The sequence below is a fragment of the Solanum verrucosum genome, unplaced genomic scaffold (genome assembly GCF_900185275.1).
Source record: "Solanum verrucosum unplaced genomic scaffold, falcon-dt-bn FXZP01000033.1, whole genome shotgun sequence".
NCBI classification, from domain to species: Eukaryota; Viridiplantae; Streptophyta; class Magnoliopsida; order Solanales; family Solanaceae; genus Solanum; species Solanum verrucosum.
In genome coordinates this window covers 1,525,151-1,544,660 of record NW_026020752.1, presented here as the reverse complement: position 1 = coordinate 1,544,660, position 19,510 = coordinate 1,525,151, and positions in this window count along the sequence as shown.

Here is a 19,510-nt window from a genome sequence, read left to right as displayed (position 1 = left end):
GGCGAGTCCTCCACGAATGGTGGATAATGACCTGATATCAAATGGCTAATTTGAGCATCATGTAGCTGAATAGTCATGGAGTGAGAGGCTGATGCTTCGTTTAGCATTTTGATGTTCTCCTTCATCTCATTCAACATCTTTTCATGTGCCTCAATTTTTTGTTGAATGAGTGACAGAGCTTCATCATCATACACACCTCTCTGCTTCTTCCCATATTTACACTCTCGGAGGGAGGAGTGCTTTCATTTTCCCATGGCTTGTATTTCCAATTCCGTGATTCGGGTGGTAGAACATCCAACTTGGTGACTAATGCGTCCCATTCCTTCTTTCTTTTTGCTTCTTTGTTGGCTTCTACCATGCCATCAAGGAGTTTTGCTTTCATAGGGATGGTGTAACATACCGCCCTCGAAATGTTGATCAATTATACTTCTATTCTCGGGTCCTAGATCCCTATAGAAGCACTCTAGTAGCCCCTTGTTTGTCATCCCGTGAGATGGGCATGGTTGCAACATTTCTTGAAACTTCAACCACATTTCGTGAATTGTTTCATCCCTTTCCTGTTTAAATGTCAAGAGCTTATCCCTGAGGTTCAATAGTTTTAGAAGGTGATGATCCGTGTGATATCCATATTGATTTTCCATCCTTAGTTCCTGTTCTGATATTCAAACTAGCAAAACAAAACTACAATTTAGATTAGTAAAACTAAAACAAGAAAGAATAAAAAATTCTACTTAACTAAGAACTCTTAAGTGACACCACTCCCGGCATCGACGCCATTTTGATGTTTGCCGTAATCAATGATACAATTTCCAATTCAAGTGTCTACGATCATGCAATAGTATAATAACCCAACCAAGGGTTGGGGTCGTCCCAAGAGAGTGGTTTTGAGAATTTATAGAAAAATAAAATTAAGTTCTAACTATTCGTAGCTAAAGACAATAACGAGTAAAAACATAGTAAATAAAAGGGGGTGACACAAAGTGTCAAATATCAAATGGGGGTTTTGTCGCAAATAAATAAAAACATCAAATTAACAATGGAATCTAAGCAATGAGAGGGGGATTCTTGGAATGTGACCTAAATACGGGTTAATCTAAAGTATTGGGTACATGCTTTCGATAGAAAATTTATAGAGTAATAGTGACTAAGCTAATCTTTATGTAGAACTAAGTTCTCTCTTGAGCAACTTACCCTGTTTCAAATGGGTTCCTCTCGGACACCCACTTGCCGCATGAAGGCCAGACTATGCCTTACCCCACTCACTCTCTCGAGCTGAGTGTTAGGATATGGGACTAGGGCTCACCCTCTAGGGCTAAACCTCATGTCGACCCACTCCTTAGGCCATCAATTTAATGGTCTTAGTTTTACGACCTCTCTCTCGAGCAAGCTGAAAACACATAAATAAACTTGTTTTTGTAACTCCGAATTCATTAGATCCATACACAACCACTAAACGAAATCACAATTAAAATACAAATAAGCTATCATCAAGCATGACCTAACAAATATATTAACCCATATTCGCTAAATGACACCCCAAGAATTGGGGTTTTTAGCCACACATCAAGAGATAGAAATTTATACCTAAATGAGTTTGCATTCAACTGGGTATGAAGATTTAAGTCTTGTTACAGGCCAATAATGAAGAATCTGAGAGACCCAACTCCAAATCTTGTAGATGAAAACCCTCTTCTCCTTCAAGTCTCCAAAACCCTCTCAGTTAAAGCAAAAAGTACTATTCCATTATGAAAATTAAAATAAATGTTTGGCTCCTAAAAATTAATAAAGATTTTAGTATATATAGACTTCAGAAATTAGTGCTGGTGGATCATTTTGCGAGGTTAGTCAAAATCACCGATTAACTCGGCGATTCGCCCTTTGGTGTAGTTCGTCGCCGTCTTGCACTAGCCTTCAGCATCGTCGTGCTCTGTGTCATTGGGCGACATAGTACTACTTCATGAAACTATTCGGTGACATGCCGACTGCTTCTTTTATCACCTTTTTAATCCTGCTCCTTAAGGGCTTCACGTACTGGAACAAAGGGCGAAGTGCATCCCTTCGGTGAATCGCCAAGCGTGTTTGGCGATGCTCAGGTTTCATCTTCTTCGTTCTTTTTAGCCTTTTTGTTCCTTTTTGCGCCTAAGTGTCCATGCTTCCATTAAAACTTGAAATACCTGAAACTTAAAGGTTTTTATCAGATATCGAGATAAAATAAGCATTTGAGACCACAATTTCTATTAAAATATAGCCCTAAATGAGTCCAATTTATGGACTCATCAGGACTCAATAGAGGCCTCACATTGAGTCAAGTTTACCCTTAGTAGAGGTAAAGCAACCTCAATAGCCCGATGAATAGTGTTGGGAATATCAGTCTCAACCCTCGCCGCTCTCACATTCGTAGACCATGCAAGATTGTGAATTTTATAGATCATGGGCTGGGTCAAGGGGGTGGGAGATAGGAGCGGGGGCAGGTGCATCGACATGACTAGTAGAATTAAAGGGTACTGAGGAAGGTTGGTGAAACGACCCCAAAAAATTCCCGAAAATGTGCTTCGGAAACACCTATAATTGTAATTTCCATATATCTCAAAATCCGTTTCGTTTTTCGAAAATCCGACTTCATATTCTTGTTTAGGGGGTAAAATTGAGTGGGAAATGGGTCTAACCCAAATTTTAGAGCAACCGTATCAAAATCCAAAATTTCCAAGTGAAGCCTTTTTCGAGGGTCTACTTTGGAGGGTCATATCTCCTAGCACACAAATTATTTGGTGGCCAATAATATATCCATGGAAAGCCCTTTGAGTTAGCTATCTAACGCACTTCGTTTCACCTTATTCGGAGTTCGGACGAAGAAGTTATGCCCATTTTCGTAAAGTCTGTCCGGCAGAAAATCCAAATTCCAGTAGCTGATTTTACTGTTCATCTACTGTTCACCCGCCTGTTTTTTTTTTCTAAGTGTTGGACCCTTTTTTTCAAAGGACTTATATTAATTCCTAGATACCATAATCCAATTCCCATCCCAAAAAAAAAACATTTCCCTCTCTACAATCCTCCATTTAAGAAGAAGAAGAAGTGGGAGCTAGGGCTTTGGATTCAAGGCTTTCTTCATCAATTTTCGTGGGAGATCATAGCAAAGGTATGGGGGTCTTGATCCTTGTCTAATTTTCCATACAAGGAGCCAAATCCAAAGTTACTTCAAAATATGAAAAATCTAGGTTTTCACTCAATCTCATGGGTTCTTCCATCAAATGGTTTTAAAAGGTTTCTAATGGCACTTTATGGTTATATTGTTGTTGTATTGACGATTTAAGATGAAAATACTCCATGAACCCATGATTTCTCTCTATTCCTATTTTATGCCTTTATGAAGTGGTTGCTAGATAATGAATGTATATGAATCAAACTTGTTTAAAGGTCTTTAGATTGTTGAAGTATGTCATTACCCATGCTTATTTTATGGTGTATTGTTGGTGTATTGGTATGTGAGGCTTATGGCCTTAAAGGCATAGTATGAGAAATTGGAGTGTTATCATGACATTATATGAATGAGAATCCAATGAAGATAATGTGATCATGTTATGAATGTAAAGGTGTTGTTGTAGGTTGTTCACTGTTTTGGTTGCATAATTACTACCCTAATTTCCATGCTCTTTGATTTCATTACATGCCTTCAAGGTGTTTGACAAAATGTCCAACTATGGAGAATTGATAAATTGATGTTTTAAAGCTTGAGTTATGAGATGTATGGAACTTCAAAGATGTGTTGATGACAAACTAAGCTTGTGTATATGTTCATTCCATACGTGAGATTGCATTAGAGCCTAATGAGAATTTCCTATATAAAGTGTTGCATGACCATGCCCGGTCCGGGGGAAAAGAACCGGACAACCATGTGAGAGGTTTATATCTCACCACCTAGGATGTTTGGGGTGTGACCAACATCAACCATGTGAGAGGTTTATATCTCACCACCTAGGATGTTTGGGGTGTGACCAACATCAACCATGTGAGAGGTTTATATCTCACCACCTAGGATGTTTGGGGTGTGACCAACATCAACCATGTGAGAGGTTTATATCTCACCACCTAGGATGCTTGGGGTGTGACCAACATCAACCATGTGAGGGGTTTATACCTTGCCACCAGGGTGTCCGGGTGTGAACGGCATCCCCCATCCTAAGTTGGGGTTATAGATTGGTTGGATCATGCATACACATATGATATCTACTATTAGTATAGATTTACTTAAACATGTTTTGACTTCACTTTGATCATGCATCCTCATATTGTTATTCATAATGCCTATGAAACTATTTCTTGTATTTCGATTGTGTCCTTGTTTATTGTTGTGTTGCACCCCGCATACTTAGTACATTCCAAGTACTAACGCATATTTTGCCTACATGATGTCACCATGTAGGGACCGGAGCTACTCTTGATCCTTCTCTCCATTCACGTGGCTAGTACGACGCTTATCCGAGTTTGTTGGTGAGTCCTCAATAATTCGAGGGCTATGTTATGTTTCTTACTCATATGTTTTGAGACTTTAGCTTGCAATTGTATTTTAACTATGAGGGGAGCCGGTAATATGTCATGGCCCCCGTCCTATCTATGTATGTAGAGGTGTGAGTTGGACAAGTATTTTGTAAACGAGCTTGACTTTTATTCTATGATGTCATTTTGAAATGGTTTGCCTTAGTCCCTATTTCCCGTTAATTAATGTTGAATGTACTTCCGCGACCGATGAAGTGTGATGACAAGTTTGAGAGGCTTGTTTGGGGTTCCTTCGGGTTCCTCATTCGCCATGTCACGTCTAGGCCCTAGGCTTGGGTCGTGACAGTTGGGGTATGCCTGATTGACCTACAAAAGAAGCAGATGGAGTGGCCTCAACACCAAAAGTGGTAGGATCAACCACTTGTGCAGTGTCTAGTGGTGGCAGCTCTTCCATGCCGCATCATCACGTAGAGAATCTGCCTCAATAATCGGTTGTCATTGGAGGAAGCTGGGGTGATCCTAACATCATTCTTATCTCGAAAGGGAATTCATATGTGTTCACACAAGTATGTGATCAAGACCGGAAAAGGAAGTGACATCTGCTCTTGTATGGCCCTCAACAACATCTCCTCAATAATGATTTCCCGCATTAACCTTTTCTCTATTAATGAGCGTACCTAGTAACAAAGCCTTTGGATGACGAAGGATGGACTTGTTTTGTGATAGCATAATATTGCTACTGATGAATCCAAACCAGTATCGGGACTCAATATTCAAATCTTTCTTTTCTATTCCCACACAGTTAACCATCCAAGGTGGAGAAATGCCAGAGATAATGGTGCCAACCAACCCTTGAGAGATTTAAGGTCATGACATATGTGCAATGTAAAAATGTACGTCTGATTTGGTGGGGTGCCTAAAGCAGTGTTTATGGCACCTATCTGACATTTGACCACCTCGCCACACACTTCAACTTCCCTCTCAGGGCTTCCACACTGTGCCCATTCTCTTCTTGGATAGGTCTTGTGCATATTCAATATAAAATTCTCTTACCTAGGTTGGAACATAAGGATTTCGAGGTTTGGTGAACTTCTCAAACATGTGAAATTGGATGGTGTCCCAGATCGCAGGGTAGTCACTCATGAAACCAACTGTGGTGAGTCATCTCTCCTCAAGAAGACTACGCTCTCTAATAGTCTTGAGCCTGTTGAGGGCCCTTGGAGCAATCACTTGGAGAACACGAGAAACAAGTGCTTAAGTAGAAAAGGGTTGCATCAATTTGGACCTAATATCCATCCTTTTCCTAGCAACCACATATTTATGTTGCTCACTCACACGCGTAGAGGAGTTAAAAGTTGTTGATTTTATGTGAGGAGCCTTAGATGGATCATTGTCATAATCCCCCTGTGTTTTTTAATGGAGGAGGAGAGGAGTCTCTATTTGACTCCGTATCAGAAGTCACCACCTGCTTTCCTTTAGTTTTTGCCATATCCTGCAAAGCACAATCATACAAATATAGATTTGGTGAAAGTTAGTTCAAATCAAAACCAAAAAGAAAACACAATTCAAAAATGTTGTGATGTTCGCCTACTATGAATGCAGTCTTACTAATAGGTTAAGCGAGCTTAGGTTAGCTCGTCGAAATGGACAATACACATTTACAAAGAACTCAGGCATGTTGGGTGGAGTCAACTCCAAGTCGGTGATTCGCCGAATCGGTTTTGGTGGGCTAAGACAAGACTATTGAAAGTGACAATGCAAAATAAAAGGAAACAAGCATAAATTGTGATGTCCACTCTCACTCGGGAATTCACCGAATGGGTTTTGGTGGAAAAAGACAGGTTCGACAAATGGATCAGTACCCTTGTTACACAATCAAGAAAGAAAGGCGAGCTAAGCCTTACTCGGTGATTAACCGAACTACCTTGGAGATCTAAGACAAGCCCATCGAATAGGAAGTGTTTCGCCTAGTGCCTATTTTCATGAACATATAAAACAATACCCAATTCCCCTTAAATTTACAATCTACCCACATACATTTTCTACTTATGGGGTACTCAAACATCCCCCAATTATCACAACTTATTACTCAAATTGATGATTTGACCTTAAGAAAGTCATCACTCCATCTATAATTAGGCAATCAAAATCATGTAATCGGAGAAACATTGGGCTAATCAGACTTCACCCATATGCAATTCAACCAGTTACAAAACTTGAGGACGCTGAAGTCCAAAACAAAAAAGTGATGCAACTGATTAAAGGGCGAATCGCCGAGTTGATCAATGAGCTCGACTTACTACACCGAATGGCCCTTCGCAACATATTTTGGCAACTATAAATACATTTTCAAACATTAATCTTAGGAGCTTTTTATCATAAGTTTTATCATATTTTTGGAATTAGTTTGAACTCTAAGTATTGAGACTAGTTTTCCTTAGCTTTGAAGAATTGAAGTTTTCTATTTTTGAGAAAGTGGAAGTGGGTCTTTGATATTCTTTAGTTTAGACCATTGTAAAGACGAAATTAATCTTACCCAGTTGATGGAAACACAATTTGGTAACGATTTTTATCTTTTTATAATGTCTAGCTAAAACCCCAATTTTATAATATCTAGCTAAAACCCCAATTCTTGGGGTGTGATTATGAGTTGATTTAATTTATGGGTATTTCTAATTGTTAGTTTAAATGTTGTTTAGAAGTGATTTCATTTAGTAATTGTGGTTTAATTTAAAGGATTGTAGTTGCAAATGCAATTCTACCTTCGTGTTTTTAGCTTGCTTGAGAGAGAGATTTTGAAACCAAGGTTATCGAATTGATGGTCTATGGGTATTGGGTTGTCGTGGGTTAAACTCGAGAGACTGAATCCTAAACCTTTTTCTACACATTCAACTCGAGAGAGTGAATGGACTAAAGTGAAGGTTGTTCTTATTTTGCTGCTTGTTGGTGTTTGAGAGAAATCGACTTGATTCGGGGTAAATTGTTTGAGAGAAAGTTTATCTCCTCTATAGTATAGCTTAGTCACTAACATACAAATATTTTCTAACAAATGCAATTACCCGTTTGTCTAAATTAACCTATAATCGAATCACATCCCAAGAACTCGTCTCATTATTGTTATTCCTTGTTATTTGTTGTTGTTGTAGTTGATAGTTTGAAACCAAAACCCCCCTGTTATTTGACATTCGTGTCACCCCCTAATTTGAATCATGTTTTTATTCGATAATGTCTATTCCTATGACTGATTTGAACATATTCATGCTTTTCGATTGATTCTCAAACACGTACCACTCCCTGTGGGATTCGACTCTAACTCAGTTAGTTGGGTTATATACTGACTAACGATCGTTGACTCTTAAAACTAGATTAAGTGTCTTTGATAGAGTTATACATTCAAAATGGCGCTACTGCCGAGGAGTGGTGTTGATCGAGAATTTTTGGTTAAGTTGTAATTTATTCTTTTTAGTTATAGTTGAATATACCTACTTTTAGTTTTTGTTTTCATGTTGCTATTTTAAGCAGAGAATTTGAAGATATCTTATAGCAACAGTGAACAAATGGACCACCCTCTTTTGAGATTGATGATTCTTAGGGATGACATCCTAACTTTCAAGCAATTGGAGGGTGAGACCATCCATGAGTTGTGGCCAAGATTTAAGGTACTGTTGCATCAATGCCCAACTCATGGAGTTCCAGATACGATGCTTCTGGAATGTTTCTACAGGGGTCTTAGTCCGGAAAATAGAATAGTGGATGACCAACTCTCATCGGGTTGTTTGATTCAACAACCCTATGAAACAGTAGCCAAACTCCTTGATGGCATGAATAAGACCAACAGGGAGACAAAAAAAGACCAAGAATTGGCCACATTATTGACTCAGCTAGATGTCTTGGCCAAGAAAGTCATGGAATTAGAGGTAATGTCTAAAAAGAAGGCAGGTGTATCCCCCCTCATGAGCGTCGAAGGACGAAGAAGCAAGAGGGTGGCCAAATTGATGAGGTCCTCTCACTCATTCTACACAAAGTCGAAGAGCACGACAGAGTGTTGAAGGAGATAAAAGAGAATGTCTTGATGCTGAATCAGATGATAACCTCTCATTCTATGTGCATTCAGCTACTACAGTCCCAAATGGACAAAGTGTTGTCTTGTCTCTACCCAAAGACAGAAGAGGGTTTGCCTTGTGAAAATGAGGCAAACCCCACAAATGGAACTTAAGTGGGGACTTGCGTCGTGCCACGACGTCAACTAAGGCGCTTCTTGGGAGGCAACCCAAGTTTTATTTGCTTTCTTTTTGGTTTGTGGAATAATCGTGTGTTGATTGTGCATGTTAAAGTATGGAATGTGTTTCAAAAGTGGAGATTGGTGAGCTACGAGTCCAGTCGACGACTCGCCGAAGAGGTCAGCGAGCCCGACTTGGACCGCCATTGGACTCAAAGAATTTTAAAATTGGATTCTGTAAAACTCTGTGTGCCCAGGAACAATTTGGCGAATCGCCGACCTAGTCTGTCTTTTGACCCCCACATTAACAAGAGGTCCTGTAAAACTCGGCGAGGTAAGTGCCCACTCGGGGTGTCACCGAGTGGGTCGTTGAGCAAGAATAATTTCGCCGAATGGGTGAGAACTAGATGGTTTTTAAGGCCAAAGGTTCAAAAGTTAAAACTCTTTCACTTTCCCTCACTTTTCAACTTACCACAATCACACCCGTACTATAGTATTCTATATTTTTGCGTTTTTACCACATTTTAGTAGTCAAGTTTGTGTTCGGAGTTGGATTCTTTGCCGCCTAGCATTTCAAAGTATTTATTCGGCTTCTAAGGTTGGTTTTCTGAACCTCGAACTTATATTTAGCAATTTTTACTCTTATGCAATGAGTTTTATCCTAGTGATGTGTGCTGGGCCTCTCTGAATTCATTATTTTTATGCTTGTTTGCTTGATTGTCTGTTTTAATTTGAATATCGTGCCGAGAATTCCTTTATCATTGATTTCCCAGATCTTTCGTGCTTAAAAGTAATTATAATAGTTGGGTGTTGCTTAAATGTTGTTGGGTCTAGTCGGGTGAAGTCTAAGTAACCAGCATTTGTGCCAAATGACGTAATTTGCCTAATGATGGAGCGGTTGACGCCATTCTTAAGGGCAAAAGTCATCAAATGGCCAAATTTGGCCAAACCGGGAGAAGTCTGAGTATCCCAGGGGCATGGGTGTGATGGGTCTTAGTTTAATTGTATGGGTGCATATTTTGATTTTGTTTTCGGGGCCTACGGGGTTGAATTTGGAAAATGGGGTTGAAAGTTGGTATGTTGGGCTGATTGGTGAGCTGGGTCGAGCTCGCCGAACCACTCGACGGTTCACCAAAGAGCATGGGGTATTGTGATCAATGAAGGGGGAGAAAATCCTCTAAAAAGGGAAGTACAGAGACGGAAAAGGAAAAAGGCCCATATCTGAGGTTTTGGAGCACAACTCTGGCAATGAGGGAGAGGCCTTTAACTCCCGAGCTGCATTATCTGAGCCGAAGGATGACCAACCATTGCAGTCCCAAAGAGTGGAGAATAGTGCTAGATCTCGTCCTAATTCAGTTAGAGCCCCAGCAGCCTTCACTCTAGCAGATACAGTGCCAACTCCAGCACCACTTGCATGAGTAAGTTGAGTCTTGTTGTGTGCGTTCATGAGTGAGTCTTGTGTAGCTCTATTTGAGACATCCTTTTTGAACTGCTGAACTTGAGTTTTATTTGAGGACAAGCAAAATTTTAAGTTAGCGGTGTTGATGAGTCCTGGATTTGGACTCATTTAGGGATTTATTTGGATAAATTTTGTGTCCTCAAATGCCTGGTTTGTGTCAATAACTGATGTAAAATCCTTGATTTCCAAGTATATGGATTGAAGAACGAAGCATGGACACTAATGTGCAAAATGAAACAAAGCAGCTGAAAGAATGAATAAAAAAGGCCTGGTGATCGCCAAGTCCATTGGGAGAATAGTCGAATGGCCACTATCCCGCCTAAAGTTCCAGTGTACCAAGCCCTGAAGGAGAAAATCAAGTGGACGAGAGAAAGGAGCAGTCAGCGTATCGCCTAGTGGTTCTGCGATGCAGTGTTGGACTGCCCAAAGTTACAGAACTTGAGGATGCTGAAGTGCAAAGAAATAAGGCGATGGAACTGACCAAAGGGCGGATCGCCGAATTGATCGGTGAGCCCGACTTACTGCACCGAATAGCCCTTCGCAACATATTTTTGGCGACTATAAATACATTTTCAAACATAAATATTAGGAGCTTTTTATCATAAGTTTTATCATATTTTTGGAATTAGTTTGAACTCTGAGTATTGAGAGTAGTTTTCCTTAGCTATGAAGAATTGAAGTTTTCCATTTTTGAGAAACTTAAAGGATTGTAATTGCAAATGCAATTCTACCTTCATGTTTTTGGCTTGCTGGTGAGAGAGGTTTTGAAACAAGGGTTATTGAATTGATGGTCTGTGAGTATTGGATTGTCATGGGTTCAGCTCGAGAGAGTGAATCCTAAACCTTTTTCTACACATTCAGCTCGAGAGAGTGAATGGACTAAAGCGCAGGTTGTTCTTATTTTGCTGCTTGTTGATGTTCGAGAGAAACCGACTTCATTTGGGGTAAATTGTTCGAGAGAAAGTTTTCCTCTATAGTCTAGCTTAGTCACTAACATACAACTATTTCTAACAGTTGGAGTTACCTGTTTGTCTAAATTAGCCTATAATCGAATCACATCCCAAGAACCCATCTCATTATTGTTATTTCTTGATATTTGTTGTTGTTGGAGTTGATAGTTTGAAACCAAAACACCCCTGTTATTTGACATTCGTGTCACCCCCTAATTTGAATTATGTTTGTATTCGATAATGTCTATTTCGATGGCTGATTTGAACATATTCATGCTTTTCGATTGATTCTCAAAGAAGTACCACTCCCTATGGGATTCGACCCCAACTCATTTAGTTGCATTATATACTGACTAACGATCGTTGACGCTTAGAACTGGATTAAGTGTCTTTGATAGCATTATTCAATCAAAACTCACCCAAAACTCTCTCGACCATCTCGAAAAGCATGTCACACATGCCAACACATCACAAAAACTGTACAGAAGCTACGAAAAAGGGAATAATAGAAAATACATATGAAAGCATGCACATGACTGTGAGGATCATTACATTTTTTTCCTATTGATTAATCTATTTTATATTTTGCATATGATAATTGTTTACAGATGCAAAAGTGGAAATCTTAAAAAGGATATTGTATGATATATATATATATATATATATATATATACTAGTTTTTTGATGCGTGCGTTGCACGTGATTATCAATTCAAAAAATATATGTTATAGTAAATACCATTGTTTATTTAAGCAAAGATTTGAATTATAAACTTACTACAAAATAATATTGCAGATTCTTTTGTTAATGTTCAGTGTGGATCATCATATATATCTCTTATTCACGCGAACCTATGAAGATGGTCAATGAAAACTTTTATTAGTTAAATGTAATAATGTTTATATTTATTTTAATTTTATGAGGTTTAATCATGTAATTAGTTGTTTCTCACTAATATTACCTTGTAGACGATATTTGTTGTGTATATAAAAATTAAACTAATACAAACTTCAACTGACTTTATTACAAGTCATATGAACTTTTCTTCGTCTAAAATATTGAAATATTAAGAAACAGTAAATAAGTAAAACAAAAGGGCAATGTTTATATAGTATTAACTATTTTGAAGACAACTTTTTGACAATCTAAATCACATAAGTAGCATTGATAAAAAAAAGTCATTCTTTCGTCTTGAGCATAAAAAAGCAAATCGTGACAATTCTCTAAATTTTGGAAAAAGATATTCATAAGTATATATGTACATCACAAGAGAAATTGTTAACAAAAACAAATAAATTTAGACTACATCATGTTAACTTCATATATTTTTGTGTCTTATCTGAAAAGTCATGACCTTTCCGAGAAATCACAACCCTTTGGAAAAGTCACAACTTATTGAATAAGTCACAACTCATCGAAATATCACAACCCTTTGAGAAAAGTCACAACTTATTGAAAAAGTCGCAACTCATCAAAAAAGTCGCAACCTAAGTTAGGGATATTATAGTAATTTAGCATTCATGTTAGGAGTTCATGCTTTTAAGGTAATATATAGAATATAGATAGATAGATATAGATATAGATATATCTATCCTTTGTTGGTGGTAAGTTGCTTTCTTCGTGCTTCTCTATCTATCTAGTTGCTTTTTAAAAAACATTCTTTTTCTTGAGTGTATTCATCTAATTTCAGTTTGCATGAAGCGTTAGGATCAAAAAATATATTAATTGTCTAGTGTTTAAATTTATAAATTGGTATACTAAGGGTGTTTTCTGTAATGCAACTTGCAATCTTAATATCCACTAGGTTTCTTAATTGGTAGAATGTTTAAGTGCATAGAAGAGAAATTATCAGTTAAACATATATTGTCAAAATTTCGATCTGGGGAATGCACAACTGCTTTTGATTTCTCACATATATAATAAACTTCATCATTGAGATGTAATCATATGACTTCAATTTGTTGGAACTAATGCATCCACATAAATGTTTAGTCTTCCAAAATTGTCTCTTAGTTTTTCAAGAAATCCTTTAGGAGTTTGTAATACATGTATCTAGTTATTTGTGCAAGACTTTTGGTTTTATATTTTACTACTATAAATAGAGATGTAATTGATGATTCTAATCATCTCAAGTGGCCTTAAGTAGCCTATATAAAACTTGAGCATTCTCTAAAGATATTATTATTCTTCTATATTTCCTACAAATTGGTATTAAGAGAAGATTTTCGTTCTTAATCTGGTGTTAGGTGAAGAAAAAATAATGGCATCCAAAACAAATGAAGGTGTTGATTCCTTAGTTGTTCTTGCTCGATTTTTTGATGGAACTGATTTTGAATACTGGAAGATAAGAATGAGAACACATTTGAAAGCTGAAGGTTTATGGACTATTATTGCAAATGGCTTTGAAGAGCCAGAAACGATGGTGAACTTACAGCAGCAGAGATGAAAATTTTTTAGGCTAAGTATCGTCAAGATGCAAAAGAATTGAGCAATATTCAAATGGGAGTGTCAAGAGCATATTTTGCAAAAATTGCTACTTGTGAGACTGCAAAATAAGCTTGGGAGTCTTTGGAAACTGAGGTGTATGGGGAAGAAAAGGTGCGTACTATAAATCTTCAAACTCTTAAGAGAGTTTCAAAATTTGAGGATGATAGAATCTGAAAAAATAGATGAATATTACACAAGAGTCATGAATATTGTCAATGAAATGAAAATCATGGTGATACAATTTCTGACCATCAAGTTGTGGAAAAGATTCTAATTAGTGTCACAAAAAAGTATGAGTACATTGTTGCTATCACTGAGAAGACGAAAGATCCTTCGAATCTTTCCATCAAAGATCTAGTTGGATCATTTCGTGCACATTTTTTCGTGAAGATCAACCCAAAGAGATGGCTTTCCAGTCCAAAATTAATGAGAATTCTCAAAATTTCTCAAAAAATCAACAAAAGAAGAATTACAATCCAAAAGAGAAGCAAGATCATGATGGTTCTTCTAAGAGTGTTGAAGAAAAAGGTGAGAAAAGTTCTAGTTGTTTTTGTAAAGTTTGGATAAAGACTATTCACAATGCAGAAAAATGTTGGCACAAAGGCAAGCCCCAATGTAAATTTTGTAAAACGTTCGGCCACATTGAGAAGGATTATTGCTGGCATAAGAAATGGGAGCAAGCAATTTTTGTGAAAAACAGGAGGAAGAAAGGGAATAAAACCTTTTCTTTGCTTTTAAATCTAATACTTCAACAAAAAAAATGAATGGTATGTTGATAGTGGTAGTAGCAATCACATGACTGGAGATGAAAAGACTTTCCTCTTAATTAATAATAGCATCACTACTAAAGTGAGAATGAGGAATGGAGCCTTAGTTGAAGCAAAAGGCGAAGATACCATTTCGATCAACATAAAAGGGAGCGGTAAGCAAATTTATGGTGTTCTTTATGTTCCTAACTTGGAAGAAAATTTGCTTATTGTTGGTCAACTCATGGAAAATGGTTATCTCTTGTGTTTAGAGATAATTATTTCAGGATTTATGATAAAATTGAGCCAAATAAGTCATTGTTGAAGTAAAGATGATAAAAAGAAACTTTCCTTTAAAATTTCATTACAATGCATTAAAAACTGAAGTTGTAGATGATTCATGGCTTTGGCACAAAAGATTTTGTCACTTGAATTTTCATGGGTTAAAGCTTCTCAAGAAAAAAGACATGGTGCAAGGCCTTCCAGATATACATACTAAGGTGGATCCATGTGAAAATTGTATAACGGGAAAGCAACATAGAAAGTCTTTTCCAAAAGGGATATCTTGGAGAGAAAGTGTATGTTTGGAACTAATCAATACCAACATTTGCGGACCAATAAAGACTCCATCTCTTGGAAGTCAAAAGTATTTTCTAATTTTTATTGATGAGTTTTCAAGAATGACTTGGGTTTATTTCTTGAAAGAAAAGTTAGAAGCATTTTCTACATTCAAGAAATTTAAAGCCCTTGTTGAGAAGCAAAAAAGGTTGCAACATCAAAACGATTCGCAGTGATAGAGTACGTGAATACACAAGTCGAGAATTTGGAGAATATTGCAAAAAGGCATTCTGAAGAAACTTACAACAGGGTACACTCCTCAACAAAATGGTGTATCTAAAAGAAGAAATAGAACAACTGTTGAAATGGCCAGAACTATGATGAATGAGAAAGGGCCGCCAAAATATTTTTTGGCAGAAGCAGTACATACAGCGGTGTACATCCTTAACATGTGCCCGACAAAGGCATTGAAGGACAAGACACCAGTTGAAGCTTGGAGTGGAATGAAACCTTCTATAAGGCATTTTAAAATTTTCGGGTGTATTTTTTATGCTCATATACCTATTGAGAAAAGAACAAAATTGGATGAAAAAAGCCAAAAATGTATATTTCTTGGTTATAGTGATGTGACAAAAGTCTATAGGCTTCTCGATGTCAAAACTAACAAACTTGTTGTTAGTAGAGATGTCATTTTTTATGAAAAAACAAAATGAAATTGGAAGGATAAAAATATAGATAATACTTCTATCATATCTTTAGATGTGTCAAATCAAGAAGAGGGTGAGGAAGAGGAAGATGTCCTTCAAGGGGGAGAGATTCCGGATTCAGATGATAAAGAACTTCCTCCAAGAGGAACAAAAATGTTGAGTGACATTTATCAGAGATGTAACTTTACCGGTGTTCAGCCAGAAAATTATGAGGAGGCAATAAAGCATGATGTTTGGAAGAAAGTCATGGAAGAAGAAATCCAGATGATTGAAAAAAAAAATACTTGGGAGCTTGTGGCTATATCCAAAGAAAGAGAAGTTATAAGTCTAAAATAGATTTACAAAATCAAACTCAATCAGGAAGGAGGTATTCAAAAGCACAAAGCAAGGTTGGTTGCTAGAGGTTTCAAGCAAAAATTAGGTATTGATTTTTATGATACTTTCTCTCCAGTTGCTCGTCTTGAGAAAATTAGAACCATAATTGTTGTTGTTGCACAAAAGAAATGAAAGATATTTCAACTTGATGTTAAATCTACAATTCTTAATGGAAAGCTTGATGAGGAGATTTATGTTGAGCAACCTCAAGGATTTTTTGTTCAAGGGGGAGAAGAGAATCTGTACAGGCTTAAAAAAGCTCTTTATGGGCTAAAGCAAGCTCCAAGAGCCTGGTACAATGAAATTGATACATACTTTCTGGAAAATAACTTTCAGAGAAGTAAAAGTGAAGCCACTTTGTATGTGAAGAAAGAACATGGCACCATTATCATTGTTTGTCTCTATGTGGATGATATGCTCTTTACAAAAAATTATGTGAAGATGATGCAAAAATTCAAGCAAGATATGATGCAAGCCTATGAAATGAGTAATCTTAGGTTGCTAAATCGTTTCTTAGGCATCGAAGTTTCTCAAGTGAAAGAAGGAATTTTCATTTCTCAAAAGAAGTATACTAAGAGTATTCTTCAAAAATTCAAAATGATGGATTGCATGTTTGTGGCCATACCATTAGCAGCAAATGAGAAGTTCAGAAAAGATGATAGAGAAAAGAAAGCTAATAGCTCACTTTATGGGAACTTGATTGGAAGTCTGGTATATATATCTTACTTCAATAAGACCTGAAATTATGTTTGTTGCTAGTTTATTATCCAGATTCATGCAAGAACCAAGCCAAGTGCATTTTGGAGCTGCAAAGCGTGTTCTACGCTACTTGTAAGGAACAATGGATTATGGGATAATGTACAAATTTGGTGGAGATTCGAACTTAATTGGTTATTCTGATAGTGATTGGGATGGAAGTATAGATGACATGAAGAGTACTTCTGGTTATGCTTTCATATTTGGATCAAGTATTTGTGCTTGGTTATCAAAAAAGCAAAGTGTTGTTACTCAATCCACTGCCGAAGCAGATTATATCTCAGCAGCTAAGGCTACTTCTCAAGCTATTTGGCTTAGGAGAATATTTGAAGACATTTGTCAAAAAAACAAAAATAAGGACTGTTCTACATTGTGATAACAAATCAACTATTGCAATTGCCAAGGATCCAGTCAACCATAAAAGATCGAAGAATATTTTCATCAAGTATCATTTTATTCGAGAAGCACAAGAGAAAGGAAAAATTTAGTTGCATTATTACCAGGAGAACAACTTGCTGACATCTTCACCAAAGCACTTCCTAGAGAAAAAATTTGCTATCTTCGAGAACGCATTGGAGTTGTCAAGAAAATGCATTAAGGGGGAGTGTTGGAATTAATGCATACACATTAATGTTTAGTCTTCCAAAATTGTCTCTTAGGTTTTCAAGAAGTCCTTTAAGAATTCGTAATACATGTATCTAGTTAATTGTGATACATGTATCTAGTTATTTGTGCAAGACTTTTGGTTTTACATTTTATTACTATAACTAGAGATGTAATTGATGATTCTAATCATATCAAGTGGCCTTAAGTAGCCTATATAAAACTTGATCATTCTGTAAAGATAGTATTTTCCTTCTATATTTCCTACACAATTAAGGGGAAGATAAGCATTTTATTGTTCAACTTCAGTTCTTGCTTATTCTTAAAGATCATAATCTTTTGATGTTGGCATGTGCCATGGTTCATTCTAGTACCAAAATCAGTGTTAATTATGTTGGTGTATATGCATTTTCTTATTAAAATAAAATATTAAGTGTGTGTTAGTGGATATAAATTGTGGTCGAAGATGACTTTTGGTTCTTGTAACTTATATGACCATTAGTTCTTGTAACTCTCATGGTCATTAGTTTTTTGTAACTCATATGACCATTAATGTTTTGTAAACTATGTAACATCTATCGCATTCATCTACCCACATTACTACCCCTCATTCTACCCATTGATTATATGGAAAACTTCTTCACCTATAAATAGTGGTCTTCTTTTGGGTTGAAGAAGGGGAAGAGAAATAGTGTAAGAAAATATGAAAAGTTTATATTGAGGTTAAGTGTAGTGAAAGAGAGAGTTGAGACATAGAAAAATATTCTAAGTCTTCAACTATATTCACTATACAAAAGAGAGTATTTATATGCTGAAGGAAGGTGTTCTTTTGTGGAGCTTTAGACTCTTCAACTAATCCGGAGTTGTGTGAATTGTATGATGTTGTTGGGCTATTATATCTTGGAGGGGACAAGTCAAGAGTGATACTTCTGGATCGGTGTAGATTATGCCGCAGTAAACTTGAATCTCCTTAAAGAGAGTGATATATCTGCGCTTCAGCGTAAAGATTATTTATTAATTTTTTGTCGTTTTATTGTCAACTATAATTTACTGTATTAGTGGTATATTACACCAACAATTTTAAGGAGAATCATGTTTTTGTTATAGTTTGAAAAAGTGTGGATGTAAAGATAGGGATCTCAACATATTCTGCTCAACGTCGCTCTCTTCAAGAGATGGAAGAGAAGAGGTGTACAGTAAAATATTTTTCTACTTGTTCAATTCAAGTGGAGAAAAGATAAAGGAAAAAAATTACCTAGTATTTTCATGAATAAACTGATACTACCTTTCATGAAAAATGATAATTAAATTCTTAAAATAGTGGGGGCTCATGAAATGAGGAAAAAGTCACTGTGAAAAATATGTTTTTTGCATCTTTGAGAAATGTTCTTAAAAAGAGTATTAGAAGTGCACATATTTATTATGGAATAAATCAAATGTTGTTTTTTGGTTATAATGAGATCATTGTTGGCTCTAACATGAGATTATAAATAAATTATGAAAAACATGTTAAGTAGTCATTTAACATGAAATATTATGATGAGATGAGTTTCATTCTTGGAATAAAAAAATACCATAAAACATGTGATTGAATTTTTTTTGTCAAGTCACCTAATATTAAATTGTTTTGTGAAATACAATTTATTCTGTGAGTCTTGCAACTCCTTTTGATTAAATTGTGTGAGAAAGTTGTGACAAATAAAAAAGGGAGTTTGCTAGCCTAATAAAAATATGAGCTATGTGACTTGATGTTGTGTATGCAGTTAAAGTACTTTGTAGGTACAAGCAAACTAGATGAGAAAATTTTGTTGTTATTTGTTGGAATGAGAATAACAAATTGGTTTTTTTCTAACTCTTCTATGGAGGTTGAAGTAAAAAAATTTAAACTTCTGAAAAATTGAATTGATTTTACTATATCAAACACTTTATTTTGAGAAATTAATTTTTCTAATTTTGATTAATTGTGATAGCACCAATATAATGGTACAGTAAAAAAAAATTGTTACTAAAACGGTAAATTCAAGCTCAAGAGGAAAAAACACAATATTGTGAGATCATATCGATCACTGTTATACCATCAATATTAATTGTGTTAAAAGTTGTGATAATATTGCAGATTTATAATCTAAGGCCTTAGCAAGATAAAGAGTCTAAAG